General features: G+C 44.7%; 1 long non-coding RNA gene and 10 other non-coding genes across 11 annotated transcripts; all 11 read left to right on the forward strand.

The window, feature by feature from the left end:
• Positions 1-39: 39 nt before the first annotated feature.
• Positions 40-1,571, forward strand: LOC115539186 (uncharacterized). Its single transcript, XR_003975750.1, has 3 exons — positions 40-92; positions 740-1,332; positions 1,433-1,571. It is a non-coding gene; the product is annotated as an uncharacterized LOC115539186 (long non-coding RNA).
• A 2,980-nt stretch (positions 1,572-4,551) lies between these two features.
• trnas-aga (transfer RNA serine (anticodon AGA)) lies at positions 4,552-4,633 on the forward strand. The gene has a single exon. It is a non-coding gene; the product is annotated as a tRNA-Ser (tRNA).
• Positions 4,634-4,950: 317 nt separating this feature from the next.
• Positions 4,951-5,022, forward strand: trnaa-ugc (transfer RNA alanine (anticodon UGC)). Its single transcript has one exon. It is a non-coding gene; the product is annotated as a tRNA-Ala (tRNA).
• Positions 5,023-10,266: 5,244 nt separating this feature from the next.
• On the forward strand, positions 10,267-10,340 carry trnat-ugu (transfer RNA threonine (anticodon UGU)). Its single transcript has one exon. It is a non-coding gene; the product is annotated as a tRNA-Thr (tRNA).
• A 467-nt stretch (positions 10,341-10,807) lies between these two features.
• Positions 10,808-10,888, forward strand: trnas-aga (transfer RNA serine (anticodon AGA)). The gene has a single exon. It is a non-coding gene; the product is annotated as a tRNA-Ser (tRNA).
• Positions 10,889-11,199: 311 nt separating this feature from the next.
• On the forward strand, positions 11,200-11,271 carry trnaa-ugc (transfer RNA alanine (anticodon UGC)). Its single transcript has one exon. It is a non-coding gene; the product is annotated as a tRNA-Ala (tRNA).
• An 877-nt stretch (positions 11,272-12,148) lies between these two features.
• On the forward strand, positions 12,149-12,220 carry trnaa-ugc (transfer RNA alanine (anticodon UGC)). Its single transcript has one exon. It is a non-coding gene; the product is annotated as a tRNA-Ala (tRNA).
• A 1,114-nt stretch (positions 12,221-13,334) lies between these two features.
• trnas-aga (transfer RNA serine (anticodon AGA)) lies at positions 13,335-13,416 on the forward strand. The gene has a single exon. It is a non-coding gene; the product is annotated as a tRNA-Ser (tRNA).
• A 317-nt stretch (positions 13,417-13,733) lies between these two features.
• Positions 13,734-13,804, forward strand: trnaa-ugc (transfer RNA alanine (anticodon UGC)). The gene has a single exon. It is a non-coding gene; the product is annotated as a tRNA-Ala (tRNA).
• Positions 13,805-14,683: 879 nt separating this feature from the next.
• trnaa-cgc (transfer RNA alanine (anticodon CGC)) lies at positions 14,684-14,755 on the forward strand. The gene has a single exon. It is a non-coding gene; the product is annotated as a tRNA-Ala (tRNA).
• Positions 14,756-15,355: 600 nt separating this feature from the next.
• On the forward strand, positions 15,356-15,429 carry trnat-ugu (transfer RNA threonine (anticodon UGU)). The gene has a single exon. It is a non-coding gene; the product is annotated as a tRNA-Thr (tRNA).
• The last annotated feature ends 5,107 nt before the right edge of the window (positions 15,430-20,536 follow it).

The following is a 20,536-nucleotide window of genomic DNA, read 5'->3' on the forward strand; positions in this document are numbered from 1 at the left end:
TGAGCGTGGATTGGAATACTAATTTCTTCTGTTCACGATCAAGGTTGCCATGCCACTAGTTCGGTGAAGCTGTCAACGGAGGATTCACTCAGGTAAATTGTATCCCCTGCATCGTTTGCTAGTTAGTATTTAGACATTTTTTTTACGGTTTGTATTAAGCTGTTTCGATTTTGTAGAAAGAGAAAAGATTTCGACCGTGTCATAACGCGGTCGTTGTGTATAAAGGGAAGACGTAGAGGGTACGTTTTTAGCTGCTGGGTAGACTTCAGTCAACCTATCGCCGTGGGTGGTCTCCTTTTAATCGTGGTAATCTAAGCTTTCCAATGGTGTATGGTATGACTATATGTACCCAAGGGTCGTTGAAATAATAAGCTGATTAATGTGTGTTTAGTAACGATAGCTAGGCGCGGCTAACGACACTGTTTACAATAGTAAGGGCATACGTCGCATACCTGCAAACTTTTCACATTGGTAAATGTGACGGTTCAGACAACAGCTGATGCGAGAGTAATTGTAACATAAAGCAATTTGGCGACCGTGTTAATCTCTTGTTGCATGGGATGCGCTGCATACCTGGTAAACAGTAGCTAATTTCTACCAACATAGATAAAATCTGGCGAGCGTGTTGTCCTAGGCTAATACACCAACAGCACATTTCTGTGTGATAAAGGGCTACATATTGTCAATCTAAATGATCTGCTTTTAGTTTTACTCATTTATTCATGTTTTACTGTACCAGATGGAACATGGAGAAGCCTACACATCAGTGCGACAAGACATTCAGTTTAAAGTCAGACCTGGCGAGGCGTCTGAAGATCCATGCCATCGCCAGGGAGACCTTTACCTGTGATGTCTGCGGGAAGAGCTTGGCCACTAAACCATCGCTGGTCAGCCATCAACAGCTACACCAGTACCCCAACATCATTTTGTACCGGCAAGGAGAGGCCAGGCTGTACTGTACAGAGGCAGCAAGGTCTGTGGCAGAGGCCCGCAATGGCTGGATCTCAAGACAGCAGAGACCTTTGGAAAGGTCAGCTGGTCATCACGTTCGGGTAGTACGCCGGTCAGACCTTCAGGTGGCTTGTGGAGAATGATGTCGGCTGGCTGGTGTGGCTGCTGTTCCAGTACTGCCAGCAGGGAGAGCAGAACGAGCTGCAGAAGGAGCGACTGCTCCTTCTGCCACAAGGTGACTCCTCACCTGAAAGTGCGGTCGGACGCACCGTTCCCGGAGGCTCCTGCGCTGCCAACATCCCTCCCTCCGCCAGACCGGCCTCAGGTCCAGTACCGGCACATCCATCACGAGGCTGGAAAGAGACGTGGTGAGAAGCGGAGGTAAGTTGTCATAAGCACTTTGTTTCACCTGTTGGCTGTGGAAAGCAAATAGCACACACGTCATATCAATGCTGATCACATGTGTATTTTATATTTCCAGATTATTTGTTGATGAGCCAGAGCATGCGACTCCCGCGAACCGGCCCGTTCAGCCCACTGGGTTTGTCGTCCTCCACCCGGCTGAAGCCTGCTGCGCTCACCCCCATTCTGCCGAGGCCTCCTGCGCCCACCCACCTCCAGCCGAGGCCACCCGCCTGCGTTGACCTATGGCCCACCCCCTGTGTCGGCAGCACCCATACTGCTGGTCCTCCCCCGCACAGCCACCGTCCTGTTTCGTGGGACATCCTGCAGCCAGAGCTTTGTCCCTCCTGCACCAACAGTGAAGACATTCATGCCTAACAAGTCCTCAAGGCCATGTGGGGCTTGCCACGTGCCAAACTGTGGTGGACAGTGGAAGAGGTACACCCCTTCCAAGGACAAAGTGGCTGGAAGCATGCAGAAAAAGTTTTCCTACTGTTCATCCACTAGGATGTCCACTACCCCTGGCTTTTACAATGTGGTGTATGACAACTTTGAACTCTTTAAGAATGTCGTGGATGCAGAGTTGGAAAGGAGGGACTGTGTAAATACCTGGAAGTGTGTGTGTGAATAACTTACCTCTGTGATGCCACTGTTCCGGTGCCATCTGTAAGAGAGAGAAAGAGGCTTGTTTGTGTGTGTTTGTCTTTGTCTTTGTGTGTGTTTTTAAAGTGCTTCAGCAAGCACTATCTTATTTATTTATATCGTTAAAAAAAAATGCACTTTGCAGTTTTACTTGAAGTTCTTTTGTTTGTTTTTTATTTATTATTATTTATATTGCTGTTAAAATTAACTTTGTAGTATCCATTCTGGTCTATGTTCAATATATCGAGGCCAATCTTTTAAACCATAATCAGTTCCAATCTAACACAATCAGTTTACATACCCTTTAGTGGTTGTTCATGTTCAGATAATCTGTGTTTTTGTCATGCATGTTGTTTATCTTTGTCAGCTTCATGTCTTTGATGTTTGTAGGTATTTGTCTGCTTCAGTTTTAACAAAAGTTTGCTAAAGAAAACACAAAAGGGAGGAACAGCTTGAGCCTTTATTTGTTGATTGGTCACCTGAGTCTTTGGATAACCATGTTCATTATTGCACTTTAGCCTGTACAAGCCAATTGTTGATTTGTATCTTAAGTACAAGTGTGTGTGTGTGTGTGTTCTTTAATTGTTGAGTGTTTTTGATTATTATTAATGTTATTTATATGTGCCTGTCCTTGTGATGCGTGTATGTCTGTCAGCTCCATGTTTAACTAAATGTTTGCAAATGGTAGTAAATGTTTGTCTCTCGTCTCATGCTCTCGTGTTCTCGCCTGTAGATCTGTACCTTGTTGTGGTGGGCGAGCTTTTAACTAAACAGATCTTGTTTACTTGTGTTTATATGGATTGCCTTTTCAATGAAACACATTCTGGTTGAAAAATAAAAGTTGTAAAAGTATTTTGGAGTCTCTGTGTGCTTGGGTTCCACAAGGGGTGGGGTATTGGAAAGAAAAAACACACCAAAGCAATTAGAAGTCCTTGTGTCTTCACTCCCGCAACCAGAGATGTGAATACACTCCCACTGTGATGGCTGCACTCCCTGTGTGGTCAAAACACTGAGTTCTGTGAATGGCTCGGATGTCTTCCAGAAAAAGTGAGAGTGCACTGAATACATTCTTATTATTTTTCTTAATTCAGCCCAAAAATGTAAAAATGTAACACTTTTCCACTTGATTGTATGAATCTCATCAGCTACATCAACTCAAAGTATGAAAATAATAAACAAAACATCCAGCAGACTAGTGGATTTTGATAATCTAGGCCTTGCACATGACATTTCTGAAAATAAAACCACCCACCAGTGGCCACCAGATGGAGCCATCCATTTTGATCCTCAATCCTTTTGGATCGATCCCAGGGTTGAGGGATAAGGACTTTGGTGGGTCATGAGCCATTCCCAGGCGGTCACCCATCCAAGTACTAACCAGGCCCGACCCTGCTTAGCTACCGAGATCAGACGAGATCAGGCGTGCCTAAGGTTGTATGGCCGTAAGCAATTGTTGTCTGGACCATATTAGCTTTTATACAAGAGGAGGACGTAAGGAGTGAGAGCGCTGCCGTGGCCAGAGACGGGACTTGTACGGAAACAATGATTAGATCCATAATGAATGTATGAATACGTTATTCCAGACTCAGAGTTACATATTTGAACGCAATGCATTACACTGCTTGGGCGTCATCGTTTGCGTGATCTTTTAAAGAAACGTAGCGTTGCAAAACCTGGGATGGACTAAGGTGGACCGCCGTCATTGCAGCTCTCTGCTGCTCCCTGCTGGCAGCGTCACTGCACTGTCCACATTTTTCACAAATAGTTTGGAGAGACGTTGTCAATGACTTTATGTTGCTTACATTCTCCAAAACAGTGGCCGCTAAAGAACAGCGCACGGCAGGCCATTGCAGCCAATGAGCTCGAGTTGAAAAGGTATAATGCTTACAGCACCTGGTATTCCCAGGCGGTTTTTTATTAAAAGAAGCTACATATCATTTCACACACCGTCCCATGTACACATAATTAACAACAAATATATACATACAACATCAAACAGAGACAACAAGAAAAGGGGGTACTGTGGCTTCGCTGGTGAAGGCGCCTGTCTTGTAAACAGAAGACCCTGGGTTCAACTCCCTGCAGTACCTACACATTTTGCAACAGCATCACCTGGTGTAGATGTGATAAAAGTGTTTCTTGCAGTTAAAAAAAACGGAATTGTCCTAACTGGCAATCTTGCTTTGTGGTTTGTAAGCTTGCAATCCATCAATGCAATAGACTTTCCATCAATGAAAGCAAAATTTCTCTAAAAAATGTATGATACCCTAGTGCCAACTAATGACCTATTTGTCCCTTCTATCGTTAAGCAAAGCTCAGGAATCGGTTTTACAGATGTACAATTGAAGTAAACAGGGGACTTCTCTCACCGGCAAAGCGTTATGCTTCTCATGTAGAAGGCCTGAGTTCAATGCCTGCCGTCTCCAAGATGTGATCAAAGCTAGCTTCAGTCAATTTGAAGATTATTTCAAAATTAGATCAAGCAGGCTTAACCTACCCTAAGTGTTCCAGACTCTTCCTGTTCCAAAAAGCAGAGACTTGGAACTCTAAAAGTGTGTTGTCGTGGCTGAGTGGTTAAGGCGATGGACTAGAAATCCATTGGGGTCTCCCCGCGCAGGTTCAAATCCTGCCGACAACGGTTCTATCTGATTACGAATTTTCATTCCCTTGGTCAGCCAACATATACACATATTACGGTGAGACTGCATGAAATCAGTGCAAATATGTTAATCTAAGCATGTAGAAGGTGCCATATTTAAAACCTGGCATTATCTGGACAGGCTCTTAGCATTCGATGTTTTTTGACAACATGTTCTCCAAACATAAAATGTAAATATTTCAAGGTCTGATAGATCTGAAGACTAGTGTTGTCAGGTCCAAGTGCTGAATGCCATGTACGAGAAAACCCTTGGTGTGTTCCGAAGCCGGTTTAAAATGTACATTCTCTAGCAGTAAGGGGATGTAGCTCAGTGGTAGAGCGCATGCTTTGCATGTATGAGGCCCCGGGTTCAATCCCCGGCATCTCCATTTGATTGGCCTAGAAAAGTCAGGTGAGTGCTATTTTGATCAAATGAGGTCACGCAATGCTTAACCTACCAAAGATGTTGCCGAATGCTAATTGTAACCCCTCTTTGCCTTATGAGGTTACAGGTATTTTTGGGTTTCGGTTTCAATTCGAAGTTGGACCAGTACCAGGATTCTAGGTTAACGCTCATGGAGCCCAGGATGGAACATCAATACTGACCACACTCACACAAAACATAGTTTCAGAACTGTATTGTTAACAACAATTTTCAACATGGAAAATAATAAAATGCGCGCAAATAAAATAGAAATATAAAGAAATGTCTTTATGGTCTTCTCTTCCTTGATATGAGCTCAGTTTATATCGTTGGGGCCCTTTGATCTTCGTGTTTCCTACCACACCGCAGGTTTTGGGAGGTATGTTCAGTTGGACTCTGTTCCTTAGTTCCGGCTCGCCATCTGGTTATCTCCAGTGGATGTCTGGAAGCTGCCTGGTGGCTATCCAGTGCTGGTCTCCTATCTATCGTTGGACTACCGGTGTCGCTGATGTCCCCTCGACATCGAGCGGTCACCAATTCAAATCCTTCACAAAAACCTGACCTGTAGAACAGGCCACATTCATACATCTCAGTAAATTACAACAGGCCATTGTTTCAGTTAAAGGCCCCCACTATGCAACTTCGGGCATATCTTCGCTGTTTTTCTTGGTTTAGGCACGCACATTTCTCTACACAGCGCCCCCCTACAGCTTCGTAGTAGATATTTCACAACACTGTCGTAACAACTCGTTGACGTCCCTTCCCCATGCACTTCTACGGGGCCATGTGCATTTGTTTTCAAAGAAGCCGGCGAATGCGTGGAGCCCATGTCCGAAGTAGATGTTCATAAAGTGTAGGCAAGGTTATACATTTTTAAAAGGGTGTATTGCATTGCAATAAACATAAATCCATCCTTTTTTAAAGTTCACGGGGGAGAATTTATACCGTAGGTTATATTGTTTTTATCTTAGGTTGAACAGAACAATCAGTGTAAGAGGTTTGGCCAACATAATAATCGAAATAAACAAGAACCTGGATTCGGGATTCAGTCTGTATCTGGGGGACAGACGAACAGCAAAACACCCATGGAAACAAAGGTGTTTATATGGTTGCAAGCAAGCTAGAAACATACAGGGCTCACAACAAAACGGTCGAGAAAACAATTTTTACAGGGCTCACAACTAAATGGTTGAGCAAACACATTTGTACAGAGACTATCAACATCAAGAATACGACGAAGACAAAGTTCACCCAAAGGTACTTTCAATTTCAAAAGCAACACGGCCGAGTCGGCGTCTGATTTGCAGTCTTCTTTTTCTTTCAGTTCACGCTATTCCTGAAAAGCTTGCCCAACGTTTACTCGTGTCTGGCCTCTCTGTCGGTCAGTCTCCCTTTTCTCTTCTTCTGTTCCTCCGACATTGGGTTTCTCTATCTCTTTTTAGTCGACTGATCTATGATGAATATAACAATCCCTTAGTTACTTGTGTTTATATCGAGCCGGTTCCGTGTTTGGGGGTCTGTGCCGTAAAGCAATTCGTTACTGTAGTGACCCTTGCACAGAAGCATACGGCCGACATCTTTCTTTATTCTGGGTGGAAATAGTAACATAGTTACGCCATTAAATGCGTTTATGGATACATTTTTAGCGAGAAATGTGCATTTTACTTTCATAATGTTCGCTCGGTGAATGTGAAGGATGTTTGGTTTGATAGTTATGACGAAGAGTGAACGCTCCGTTCACTTGCATGGACAGAGTCTCTGGTTGCTAAGCAACCTCAACGTCTTGGCGGACTATTTCTCTGCTGATCAACACTACGAATGCTGGAAACACACCACACACCATGTGAAGTTATTTAACCCGATTATCGTTATTTATGAGTCCTTAGCCCAAGTGAAGGAGTTCAAGTACCTCGGGGTCTTGTTCGCGAGTGAGGGTACTATGGAGCGTGAGATTGGCCGGAGAATCAGGAGCAGCGGGGGCGGTATTGCGTTCGCTTTACCGCACCGTTGTTAACGAAAAAGAGCTGAGCCGCAAGGCAAAATCTCTCGATCTACCGGTCGATCTTCGTTCCTATCCTCACCTATGGTCATGAGGGCTTGGGTGATGACCGAAAGGACGAGATTCGCGGGTACAAGCGGCCGAGATGAGTTTTCTCAGAAGGGTGGCTGGCGTCTCCTAGGGATAGGGTGAGAAGCTCAGTCATCCGTGAGGAACTCGGATTCAGAGCCGCTGCTCCTTTACTTAGAAAGGAGTCAGCTGAGGTGGTTCGGGCATCTGGTAAGGATGCCCACTGGGCGCCTTCCCTTGGGAGGTGTTTCAGGCACGTCCATTGGGGAGGAGACCTCGGGGAAGACCCAGGACTAGGTGGAGAGATTATATCTCAACACTGGCCTGGGAACGCCTCGGGATCCCCCCGTCAGAGCTGGTCAATGTGGCCCGGGAAAGGGAGGTCTGGGAGCCCCCTGCTTGAGCTGCTCCCCCCGCGACCCGACCCGGATAACGGATGACGATGAGATGAGATGAGATCGTTATTTATATCCGAGATTATTTAATCTAACCCGATCTAAACTCTATCATGCACCCAAACACGGCGGCGTTTGGGTTTCCTACCTCGGACTCTAGCGCAGCCACAGGCGCGTTGAACCATTTTTGTGACACACAATGATCAAGCGCCAGGTTAGGCGCGTTACTCGCGTTATCCAACGCGAGTAACGCGGTTGGTGTGGCCGTACCATTAGTCGATTGATCCATGATGAATGCAACAATTGCCTCGCAACTGGCTGTTTATATCTAGCCGGTGCCATGTTTGGGTGTGTGTCTGTGCCGTAAAGCATTTTCGAAACTACAATCTGACTACATTTTCGAGGATACTTCCGCTGCGTCACATCCGGATTGTGTCGGTCCGAACAGATCAAGTTGCATATGCGCTTTTACACTGGAGAGGCGACATGGGTAAATGACACACCCACCAATCGACCCAGAAATGGATGCAGAACCATCAGCATAACTCTCAACCTGCATACTTAATGTAATTTTGGCTAAAAAAGTTGCATAGTGGGCCTTTAAAATAAATAATAACATAAATATGACCTATATATTAATTTAAATCAATTAACAAAAATATATTATCCACATAGGTCTCACTTTACCAGTGAATGAAATAAAAACTCAAATAACTCAAAATAGCCTTTTAGCATCAATTGTCCGAATTAAATAATAATTGTCCGAATTAAATAATGAATCCCCCTTTTTCTCTCCTTCCATACAATGCACACAATAGCTTAACATTTAGAATTACCCCACGGTGTTAGCAGTTAACTCGTGCGTTAGCTCGAGTTCAATGCTAATTCGCCTTGGTCGCTACACTAGCGGCTAACGCACAAGGTTTCAATTTAGCAGTTAGCGACAGGTTCGCACTGACGCACACACACCTCCACTCGACGCTCCCCACATTCAAAAGACACATTAAACTCACCGCCGAGCGGGCAACATCAGCTGTGGACTGTTGAGTCAGCTCGCGGTGTTTTCCAACTACTTCTAGATACTTTTAACTACTTCTAGATATTTTTCAATCGTGCAACCGAACGGTGCGTTCTCTCCTCTCCCACTAATTATCACGCAGTTATGCGCACCTACAACGCCGCTTCACCGTGACGTCATGACGCACGTCTCCCTGCTCTGTCCGACGCAGTTAACCCCATAAATGCCAGCTATCGCTCTCTCACACATTCATACAAAGTAATAGCGGACTTTTACTCTTTCTTCTTTTAACTTTTCCCAGCTTATGAAGCCTTGGCTACATAATGTTCAAAACAAGTGAGAGAATTGAAACTGTGTTGTCGTCAACGATACAGGTTAATCAGTGCGTGTGATTTCAAAAGCGCACGCTTTTGTGCGCTCAAAAGCTAGTGTGCGCTCAAAAGCTAGTGCCGGTCAACACATTGATATGAGTACGGTACGTTTATGCACTAAGTGTTGACAGCCACAGAAGAGAAAAACATTGTTGCGTCACGACGAAGATTCAGGCCTGCCGACAAGCGTTGGCCAGTTCTGCTATCTGTACGCAGACTACTTCTCTAAGAAATGTATGATACCGTACTGCCAGTCAATAACCGATTTCCCCTCTTGTATCTTTAAGCAAACTTTCATGTATCGGTTGCCACATGTACAATTGAAGTAATCTGTTTTCGGCTCATCTGTAAAGCTTCTCATGTAGGAGTGCTGAGGTCCGATCACTAAGATGTGATCAAAGCAAGCTGTGGTCAAGGGTGTAGGACTATTTCACAATTTGATCACACAGCCTCAAGCGTTGCAGTCTGTTACTGTTCGAACAACTGATAGACTTGAGGTCGACAAGCACCATTGTCCTGGCCAAGCGGTTAAGCTGATGCACTAGAAATCCATTGGATCCCCCGCTCCATGATTGAAATCTGCCACACCAGTTTACCACCTCTGCTTTTAGCAGGCAGGCCAAATATCTTCATCTCTTAGGATGGTTTAGTGCAAGTCAACCTATTGATTGGCTGTATCATTAAGCAAAGCTTCAGGTATTGATAGTAGAGATGTACTATTTAATATTTTAAGGGGATGTAGCTCAGTGGTAGAGCGCATGTATGAGGTCCCGGGTTCAATCCCCGGCATCTGAATCCCATTCATAAGGTAGAAGTCAAAAATGATCCGATCACGAAACATTGCTGAATGTTACTGTGTAATGAATGTTTAAACAAAATGAGGTCACGCATTGCTTTACATACCAAAAATGTTGCAGAATGCTAATGTTTGAACAAGATAGAGAATTGAAACGTCGAAACTGTGTGGTTAAGGTGATGGACTAGAAATCCATTGGTGTCTCCCCGCGCAGGTTCGAATCCTGCCGTCAACGGTACAGGTTAATCAGTGTATGTTTAAGGGGCTGTTTAAAGGATCAACAGAAATATGTCATGGCACTGCAGACCTCTTTCTTTGTCTTCCCAATCATTTGCTGAAGCATTACTCCTGAACTGAGAGGGGTGCTGTGGCTTGGACTGTCATAGTGACTGTCTAGTTCACAGAAGAGGCAGTGTTCTAATCACATCAGTAAGTTGTATAATGTAAGTAACCTACTCAATTGGAATTCCTTTAGCCGCCAGCTCTGATAGCTTAACACATGATCGGGTCACGCTACATGAGACCTTTTTCATTGGTGTCTCAAGTAAACATTACCGTAGGGGTACTGTGGCTTAGCTGGTGAAAGCGCCTGTCTTGTAAACAGGAGACCCTGGGTTCAACTCCCAGCAGTACCTACACTTTTTGCAACAGCATCATCTGGTGTAGATGTGATAAAAGTGTTTCTTGCAGTTAAAAAAAACGGAATTGTCCTAACTGGCAATCTTGCTTGTGGTTGTAAGCTTGCAATCCATCAATGCAATAGACTTTCCATCAATGAAAGCAAAATTCTCTAAAAAATGTATGATACCCTAGTGCCAACTAATGACCTATTTGTCCCTTCTATCGTTAAGCAAAGCTTCAGGAATCGGTTTTACAGATGTACAATTGAAGTAACACAGGGGACTTCTCTCAACGGCAAAGCGTATGCTTCTCATGTAGAAGGCCTGAGGTTCAATGCCTGCCGTCTCCAAGATGTGATCAAAGCTAGCTTCAGTCAATTTGAAGATTATTTCAAAATTAGATCAAGCAAGGCTTAACCTACCCTAAGTGTTCCAGACTCTTCCTGTTACAAAAAGCCAGAGACTTGGAAGCCTAAAAGTGTGATGTCGTGGCCGAGTGGTTAAGGCGATGGACTAGAAATCCATTGGGGTCTCCCGCGTAGGTTCGAATCCTGCCTACAACGGTTCTATCTGATTACGAATTTTCATTCCCTTGGTCAGCCAACACATATTACGGTGAGACTGCATGAAATCAGTGCAAATATGTTAATCTAAGCATATAGAAGGCACCATATTTAAAACCTGGCATTATCTGGACAGGCTCTTAGCATTCGATGTTTTTTGACAACATGTTCTCCAAACATAAAATGTAAATATTTCAAGGTCTGATAGATCTGAAGACTAGTGTTGTCAGGTCCAAGTGCTGAATGCCATGTACGAGAAAACCCTTGGTGTGTTCCGAAGCCGGTTTAAAATGTACATGCTCTAGCAGTATGGGGTTGTAGCTCAGTGGTAGAGCGCATGCTTTGCATGTGTGAGGCCCCGGGTTCAATCCCCGGCATCTCCATTTGATTGGCCTAGAAAAGTCAGGTGAGTGCTATTTGATCAAATGAGGTCACGCAATGCTTAACCTACCAAAGATGTTGGCGAATGCTAATGTTCGAAACAAGTGAGAGAATTGAAACTGTGTTGTCGTCAACGATACAGGTTAATCAGTGCGTGCGATTTCAAAAGCGTACGCTTTTGTGCGCTTGTGCGCTCAAAAGCTAGTGTGCGCTCAAAAGCTAGTGACGGTCAACACATTGATATGAGTACGGTACGTTTATGCACTAAGTGTTGACAGCCACAGAAGAGAAAAACATTGTTGCGTCACAACAAAGATTCAGGCCTGCCGACAAGCGTTGGCCAGTTCTGCTATCTGTACGCAGACTACTTCTCTAAGAAATGTATGATACCGTACTGCCAGTCAATAACTGATTTCCCCTCTTGTATCGTTAAGCAAACTTTCATGTATCGGTTGCCACATGTACAATTGAAGTAATCTGTTTTCGGCTCATCTGTAAAGCTTCTCATGTAGGAGTGCTGAGGTCCGATCACTAAGATGTGATCAAAGCAAGATGTGGTCAAGGGTGTAGGACTATTTCACAATTTGATCACACAGCCTCAAGCGTTGCAGTCTGTTACTGTTCGAACAACTGATAGACTTGAGGTCGATAAGCACCATTGTCCTGGCCAAGCGGTTAAGCTGATGCACTAGAAATCCATTGGATCCCCCGCTCCATGATTGAAATCTGCCACACCAGTTTACCACCTCTGCTTTTAGCAGGCAGGCCAAATATCTTCATCTCTTAGGATGGTCTAGTGCAAGTCAACCTATTGATTGGCTGTATCATTAAGCAAAGCTTCAGGTATTGATAGTAGAGATGTACTCTTTAATACATTAAGGGGATGTAGCTCAGTGGTAGAGCGCATGCTTTGCATGTATGAGGTCCCGGGTTCAATCCCCGGCATCTCCAAATTGTAGTGAAGGTGACGCGAGCATTATGAATGAATCCCTTTTATAAGGTAGAAGTCAAAAATGATCCGATCACGAAACATTGCTGAATGTTACTGTGTAATGAATGTTTAAACAAAATGAGGTCACGCAATGCTTTACATACAAAAAATGTTGCAGAATGCTAATGTTTGAACAAGATAGAGAATTGAAACGTTGAAACTGTGTGGTTAAGGTGATGGACTAGAAATCCATTGGGGTCTCCCCGCGCAGGTTCGAATCTTGCCGTCAACGGCACAGGTTAATCAGTGTATGTTTAAGGGGCTGTTTAAAGGATCAACAGAATTATGTCATGGTACTGCAGACCTCTTTCGTTGTCTTCCCAATCATTTGCTGAAGCATTACTCCTGAACTGAGAGGGGTGCTGTGGCTTGGACTGTCACAGTGACTGTCTAGTTCACAGAAGAGGCAGTGTTCTAATCACATCAGTAAGTTGTGTTAAGCTATCAGCCAGGTCTGATAGCTTAACACATGATCGGGTCACGCTACATGCGACCTTTTTCATTGGTGTCTCAAGTAAACATCACCATAGGGGTACTGTGGCTTAGCTTGTGAAAGCGCCTGTCTTGTAAACCGGAGACCCTGGGTTCAACTCCCAGCAGTACCTAAACATTTGCAACAGCATCATCTGGTGTAGATGTGATAAAAGTGTTTTCTTGCAGATAAAAAAAAAAAACGGAATTGTCCTAACTGGCAATCTTGCTTGTGGTTGTAAGCTTGCAATCCATCAATGCAATAGACTTCCATCAATGAAAGCAAAATTCTCTAAAAAATGTATGATACCCTAGTGCCAACTAATGACCTATTTGTCCCTTCTATCGTTAAGCAAAGCTTCAGAAATCGGTTTTACAGATGTACAATTGAAGTAACACAGGGGACTTCTCTCAACGGCAAAGCGTATGCTTCTCATGTAGAAGGCCTGAGGTTCAATGCCTGCCGTCTCCAAGATGTGATCAAGCTAGCTTCAGTCAATTTGAAGATTATTTCAAAATTAGATCAAGCAAGGCTTAACCTACCCTAAGTGTTCCAGACTCTTCCTGTTACAAAAAGCCAGAGACTTGGAACCCTATAAGTGTGATGTCGTGGCCGAGTGGTTAAGGCGATGGACTAGAAATCCATTGCGGTCTCCCCGCGCAGGTTCGAATCCTGCCTACAATGGTTCTATCTGATTACGAATTTTCATTCCCTTGGTCAGCCAACACATACACATATTACGGTGAGAACTGCATGAAATCAGTGCAAATATGTTAATCTAAGCATATAGAAGGCGCCATATTTAAAAACCTGGCATTATCTGGACAGGCTCTTAGCATTCGATGTTTTTTGACAACATGTTCTCCAAACATAAAATGTAAATATTTCAAGGTCTGATAGATCTGAAGACTAGTGTTGTCAGGTCCAGTGCTGAATGCCATGTACGAGAAAACCCTTGGTGTGTTCCGAAGCCGGTTTAAAATGTACATACTCTAGCAGTAGGGGTTGTAGCTCAGTGGTAGAGCGCATGCTTTGCATGTATGAGGCCCCGGGTTCAATCCCCGGCATTCCATTTGATTGCCCTAGAATAGTCAGGTGAGTGCTATTTTAATCAAATGAGGTCACGCAATGCTTAACCTACCAAAGATGTTGCGAATGCTAATGTTCGAAACAAGTGAGAGAATTGAAACTGTGTTGTCGTCAACGATACAGGTTAATCAGTGCGTGCGATTTCAAAAGCGCACTGCTTTTGTGCGCTTGTGCGCTCAAAAGCTAGTGTGCGCTCAAAAGCTAGTGCCGGTCAACACATTGATATGAGTACGGTACGTTTATGCACTAAGTGTTGACAGCCACAGAAGAGAAAAACATTGTTGCGTCACGACGAAAGATTCAGGCCTGCCGACAAGCGTTGGCCAGTTCTGCTATCTGTACGCAGACTACTTCTCTAAGAAATGTATGATACCGTACTGCCAGTCGATAACCGATTTCCCTCTTGTATCGTTAAGCAAACTTTCATGTATCGGTTGCCACATGTACAATTGAAGTAATCTGTTTTCGGCTCATCTGTAAAGCTTCTCATGTAGGAGTGCTGAGGTCCGATCACTAAGATGTGATCAAAGCAAGCTGTGGTCAAGGGTGTAGGACTATTTCACAATTTGATCACACAGCCTCAAGCGTTGCATTCTGTTACTGTTCGAACAACTGATAGACTTGAGGTCGATAAGCACCATTGTCCTGGCCAAGAGGTTAAGCTGATGCACTAGAAATCCATTGGATCCCCCGCTCCATGATTGAAATCTGCCACACCAGTTTACCACCTCTGCTTTTAGCAGGCAGGCCAAATATCTTCATCTCTTAGGATGGCCTAAGTGCAAGTCAACCTATTGATTGGCTGTATCATTAAGCAAAGCTTCAGGTATTGATAGTAGAGATGTACTATGTAATACCTTGAGGGGATGTAGCTCAGTGGTAGAGCGCATGCTTCGCATGTATGAGGTCCCGGGTTCAATCCCCGGCATCTCCAAATTGTAGTGAAGGTGACGCGATGTTTTTGAATGAATCCCATTTATAAGGTCGAAGTCAAAAGTGATCCGATCACGAAACATTGCCGAATGTTACTGTGTAATAAATGTTTAAACAAAAAGAGGTCACGCAATGCTTTACATACCAAAAAATGTTGCAGAATGCTAATGTTTGAACAAGATAGTGAATTGAAATGTCGAAACTGTGTGGTTAAGGTGATGGACTAGAAATCCATTGGGGTCCCCCCGCGCAGGTTTCGAATCCTGCCGTCAACGGTACAGGTTAATCAGTGTATGTTTAAGGGGACTGTTTAAAGGATCAACAGAAATATGTCATGGTACTGCAGACCTCTTTCGTTGTCTTCCCAATAATTTGCTGAAGCATTTCTCCTGAACTGAGAGGGTAGCTGTGGCTGGGACTGTCATAGTGACTGTCTAGTTCACAGAAGAGGCAGTGTTCTAATCACATCAGTAAGTTGTATAATGTAAGTAACCTGCTCAATTGGAATTCCTTTAGCCGCCAGTTCTGATAGCTTAACACATGATCGGGTCACTTACATGAGACCTTTTTCATTGGTGTCTCAAGTAAACATTACAATAGGGGTACTGTGGCTTAGCTGGTGAAAGCGCCTGTCTTGTAAACAGGAGACCCTGGGTTCAACTCCCAGCAGTACCTACACTTTTTGCAACAGCATCATCTGGTGTAGATGTGATAAAAGTGTTTCTTGCAGTTAAAAAAAAAACGGAATTGTCCTAACTGGCAATCTTGCTTGTAGTAAACTTGCATTCCATCAATGCAATAGACTTTCCATCAATGACAACGGTGGCAGGCAAGCAAAATTCTCTATGAAATGTATGATACCCTAGTGCCAACTGATGACCTATTTGTCCCTTCTATCGTTAAGCAAAGCTTGTGGAAACCGGTTTTACAGGTGTACAATTGAAGTAACACAGGGGACTTCTCTCAACGGCAAAGCGTATGCTTCTCATGTAGAAGGCCTGAGGTTCAATGCCTGCCGTCTCCAAGATGTGATCAAAGCTAGCTTCCGTCAATTTGAAGACTATTTCAAAATTAGATTTACCCTAAGTGTTCCAGGCTCTTCCTGTTCCAAAAAGCCAGAGACTTGGAACTCTACAAGTGTGTTGTCGTGGCCGTACCTGCCGGTTTTTGGACTGCCTCCGAGGTCCTAACACATTACAAAAGGTCCGAACAAATCCGAACGAGGTCCTAACCTGCTCCTAACCAGGTCCGAACATATTCCTTCAGAGATCAAAGAGTTTCGAATGAGATCCGACCACAGTTCCGAACAGTATAGGTCACGTGACGCGGGAGGGGGCGGGAATATACGATGAACATCGCGTTAGAGTGGCAGCCATTTTTTTCCACCGCTTACGGGAGATAAAACATCGGTAGAAAGGTTTGGAAACTTTATTAATACTCATAAAAGCGACACCAAAAAAGCAAAACAACCAAAGAAAGCTCTAATAGTATTAGTGTTATAATGTTCCCGTCCCGTCAGCACGATATTCAACTTGTATTTCAACTTTCTTGTTACGTCGCTTTGCTAACGAGCTTCTGACTGTAATAGCTACATTCTACCTGATACATGCTAGCACTGTGTGGCTATGGTGGGGATGATTTGACAGAATCAATAATAACGTATTTATTTGTTGTATAAACGAAATAGTTGTGCCAAGTTTCATCCCCTCCGGTAATCGAGTCTTGTTATGTGCGTGAACAGCGCAAACAGGTGTATGAAACAAGTTTAATTGTGCCAAGTTTAATTATTAACAATAATGATCCTCTAGTTTGCCTGCTTTTATTTTGTGAAGCACTTTGTGCTACAATGTCTTCGTATGAAAATATTGATTGATTGAATAATACAAATAATGATGATAACATTAATATTATTAGAACTTTATTTGTATAGTAATAAAACAGTAATGCAAAACATACCTACCCACCTACAAACATACATAATATATATAAATACATACACATGTATCATTTCTACCAATCTGTCTGTCTGTACACACACATAGCCTAGCTCGACATTAACCTGTTTTACATTTGATGTTTGCAGATGAAGGAAGCAAAGCCTGATTCCTATTGGAGGGATGTATGCCTTAAGTATGCTCGGGGCCAATTCCATTTTACCACAGGCAAACGGCCAGGGGCCACAAAATGGAAAAGGCCTTAGAAAAAATAGACGCTTGCCCGCTGCAGAAGCAAATGAACACCAAGGATCTGTTTGGGAGAAGCCTTAAGTGCTCCTGTGGGTTCCACAAGGTAGGTGAAATTATTTACTAATTGATTGTTTGCTGGTTTGTTTATTTGTTTTTTCCTCTGGTGGGCTTCAGTGATTTTGCAGTAATGCCTCTGATGTTTTCAAAGCCTGTTTGCTTTTTATTGATTTTCTTTTAACATGTCAGAATAAACACTATTCAATACATCATTCTATTTTGTGGATTTATTTATTGAACAATATGTATCTGTACCATTCTGGAGAAAACTAGTATAGTAGTGTAGGATTCTTAGTTGCATGTAGCATAGCATGGCCCTCTTTTTGTAACCCCCCCCCACCCCCCCCCAGCCAGCAGATCTGTCATCAGGCACTGCTGGGTCTAGTGAGGCAGGAGGAGTTAAGACGGACGAGGCAGGGAGCACGGAGGTATGGAGAGGAGAGACAGAGGCAGGTAGAGGAGGCACAGAGGCAGCGAGAGGAGGCACAGAGGCAGCGAGAGGAGGAGAGACAGAGGCAGCGAGAGGAGGAGAGACAGAGGCAGCGAGAGGAGGAGACACAGAGGCAGCGAGAGGAGGAGAGACAGAGGCAGCGAGAGGAGGAGACACAGAGGCAGCGAGAGGAGGAGACACAGAGGCAGGGGCAGTCAACGCAGAGGCAGGGAGAGGAGACGCAGAAGCAGGAGAGGGAGTGCAGTGCTGCCTGTGCAACCTGCATGTGGAGGGAGACCGGTTCACCCAGCACCTGTCGGAACACCACAAGGAGGAGCAGTGTGATACCTGTGGGGCCAAGGTGCAGGGTACTGTTGGTCTTTTGAACCACATCCAAGTGGTTCACTATGCCTTCAGGGTACCATCCAAGCCGTCTCTGCCCCCTTCTTCATCCTGCTCTGCCGCGCCACACCACACGGCAGCTCCACCACCTGCAGCACACTTCAGGGTACCATCAAAGCCGTCTCTGCCCCCTTCTTCATCCTGCTCTGCCGCGCCACACCACACGGCAGCTCCACAACCTGCAGCACAGAGGGTCAACTGGAAAGGTTTCCTGCCTGACCAGTTCAGAAGGGTGATCCAGGAAGCCGATCAGGTCTGGGTTTCCAAATGCTTGTATGAGCCTACAGGCCAACTAAAGCAAAAGATCCAGGCCTGCTGGTTTCACCCTCCACTGGAGCCCAAACCATCCCCTCCTGAGCCTGGCTGGTACTTCCGGCAGAGGCTGTTTATCTGGGCACCGATGAGGATGTGGGGGATCCCCTCAAAGTGCCCCCAGTGTTCCTCAAAGATGAACAGCTCCGGGATTTACCGGAAGGTAAGGGAGGTGATCGACGTGGATAGCCGCTATTATCTTGTGGGAGCGGCGTTGCTGCAGGTGCTCGCAGCCGGTCTGCCCATAGAGCCGCGAAATGCTCTCGCAGCTGGATGTGGCACACAGGAGCCTGTTTCCCGCTGTCCTCACAACACAGCTGGCTCTGGATAGGAAAGTGATGACCTTCCTGAAGCCGAGGACCAGCGGGAACAGTTCCTCCTACCTCCAGTCTGCCATAGAGGAAGGTCACAGCGAGGAGTGGGCACGGCAGACCATCCGCTACCTGGCTGACTGCGAGCTGCACAAAAAGATGGCTACATTTGTCCCCTCTGCAGCCATATACCCTCCTCCACCACCCTTCAGGCCCCTTCCACTCGCCCAGTGGTTTGAGACAGTCCACTCCAACGACATCCTCAGCCACGTGGAGGAGATGAAGGGTGTGATCACTTCGACGTATGGGAGAATCCTGAAAATGGACTCCACAAAGAAGGTGAGGGTTTCAACAGTAGAAAAATATACAAAATTGTATAATTACAACCAAACAGGAAATTGGTTTACTTCATAGTGCTTGTGTTTGTTTTACAGGTCACCAAGAAGCTGGCTGGTGCAATCGGGGACAGTGCCGCCTGGATGTCGAACATCGGCAACGAGTTTGGCCAGGTGTTGAACTCTGTGCTGACGCAACCCAGTCGCCAAGAAAAAACGTTGACGGTGTACGTTTCCATGAACACTGGATACGTAGCATTTCAACGTAAAAAATAGTGTGTTATACCTACAGTAGTCCACGTGTGCCGCTGTGGAGGCGGTTTCGGGGTTTGGGTTTCACGGCTTTCGCGGCAAATTGTGGACACGATTGTTTAGGGGGGGGGGGGGAGGTAGACTGTTGTTGACCGGGGGGGGGGGGGGGGGGGAGACACGTTTGTTGAAGGGGGGGGGAGGGGGACACGTTTGTTGAGGGGGGGGGGAGGACACGTTTGTAGGGGGCGGGCACGCTCGACAACGAGAGTTGTTTTTATTGAACGCTCGACAACGAGAGTTGGTTTTTATTGAACGAGACTTCAACACGGAACAGCTGCACGAAACGATGGTCACGTCACTCTCCGGTGACGGTGTCGACAATAATGAACACACACGAACAATGTTAATAGAACAACACACAACCACATAACATCCCGAACCCATTAACCCCACTTAATCCTAACAACAAAACAAGTTAACAAAAGCCCCATTTGTCAACTGAGAACCCCAATTTCCCAAGAATCCCCCGCGCCCTAGCCGGAACACGGACTTAGCTTATATTAATCTTTATTATCTGAATGTGAAATGCAATATTTTAGGACAGATACACCCAGTTTACATTAAGGCGTTCTAATGACTTTCTAGCGAGAAATTTACATTTTTCCTTACATAATCTTCAGGTCAGTGAAATGTGTTATGATCTTTATTAATTCTATAAGTATCATGAAATGGGAAATGCAATGATTTTAGGGACTACCAGGATTCGCCTCGCATGTTTCAACGACGTCAGGTTGCTTTCCGCCTAAAACTAGCAGCTCACGTGCTTCCTTGCCGTTTGTTGTTATTAAACGGTTACTTTATGTTAACTTTTAATGATATGATCTTGTTAGAGAACACTGATCTGAAACACTGATATCTTGAGAGCCAACCCAGTCGCCAAAAAGCATACCTACCGTTGAACAGTGGTAACGTTTCGTGAACACTGTATTACGTCGCATTCAACATAAAATAGCGTGTTATACGCACACGCACGCACACACACACACAAGCACACACACGCACACGCACGCACATACACACACAGACAGACACACACACACGCACACGGTGCATTTCGCTCCTAAAACAACAACAACATTCCCTCAAATATTATTACTAAAGAACCGTTTTCCAAAGAACGAAATGTAAACCAATGCATTCTGAATCGGAGTGTTTCTCAGATTTTTCCATGCTACACAGAACGAAATGTAAACCCATGCAAATAAAGACTTCATGGTCATAATAATTTAAATATCATTAATCTCCTGAGGGTGGTATTCTATTTTTTTCAACGGGGCTGCATCCAGTCACTTGACCGTCATGGTTGCTATGGTGGTTGCTATCCGACCGCCCCCTCTAATCCTTACATGGCTCTAAAAACCACGCGGCAAAGGAGCTGCCGTGAATTTGTGTTGTTTTTGTCGTAAACTAGTGGTCCGATGGTTAAAAAATAGACAG

This window comes from Gadus morhua, unplaced genomic scaffold, assembly GCF_902167405.1.
Source record: "Gadus morhua unplaced genomic scaffold, gadMor3.0, whole genome shotgun sequence".
Classification (NCBI taxonomy): Eukaryota; Metazoa; Chordata; class Actinopteri; order Gadiformes; family Gadidae; genus Gadus; species Gadus morhua.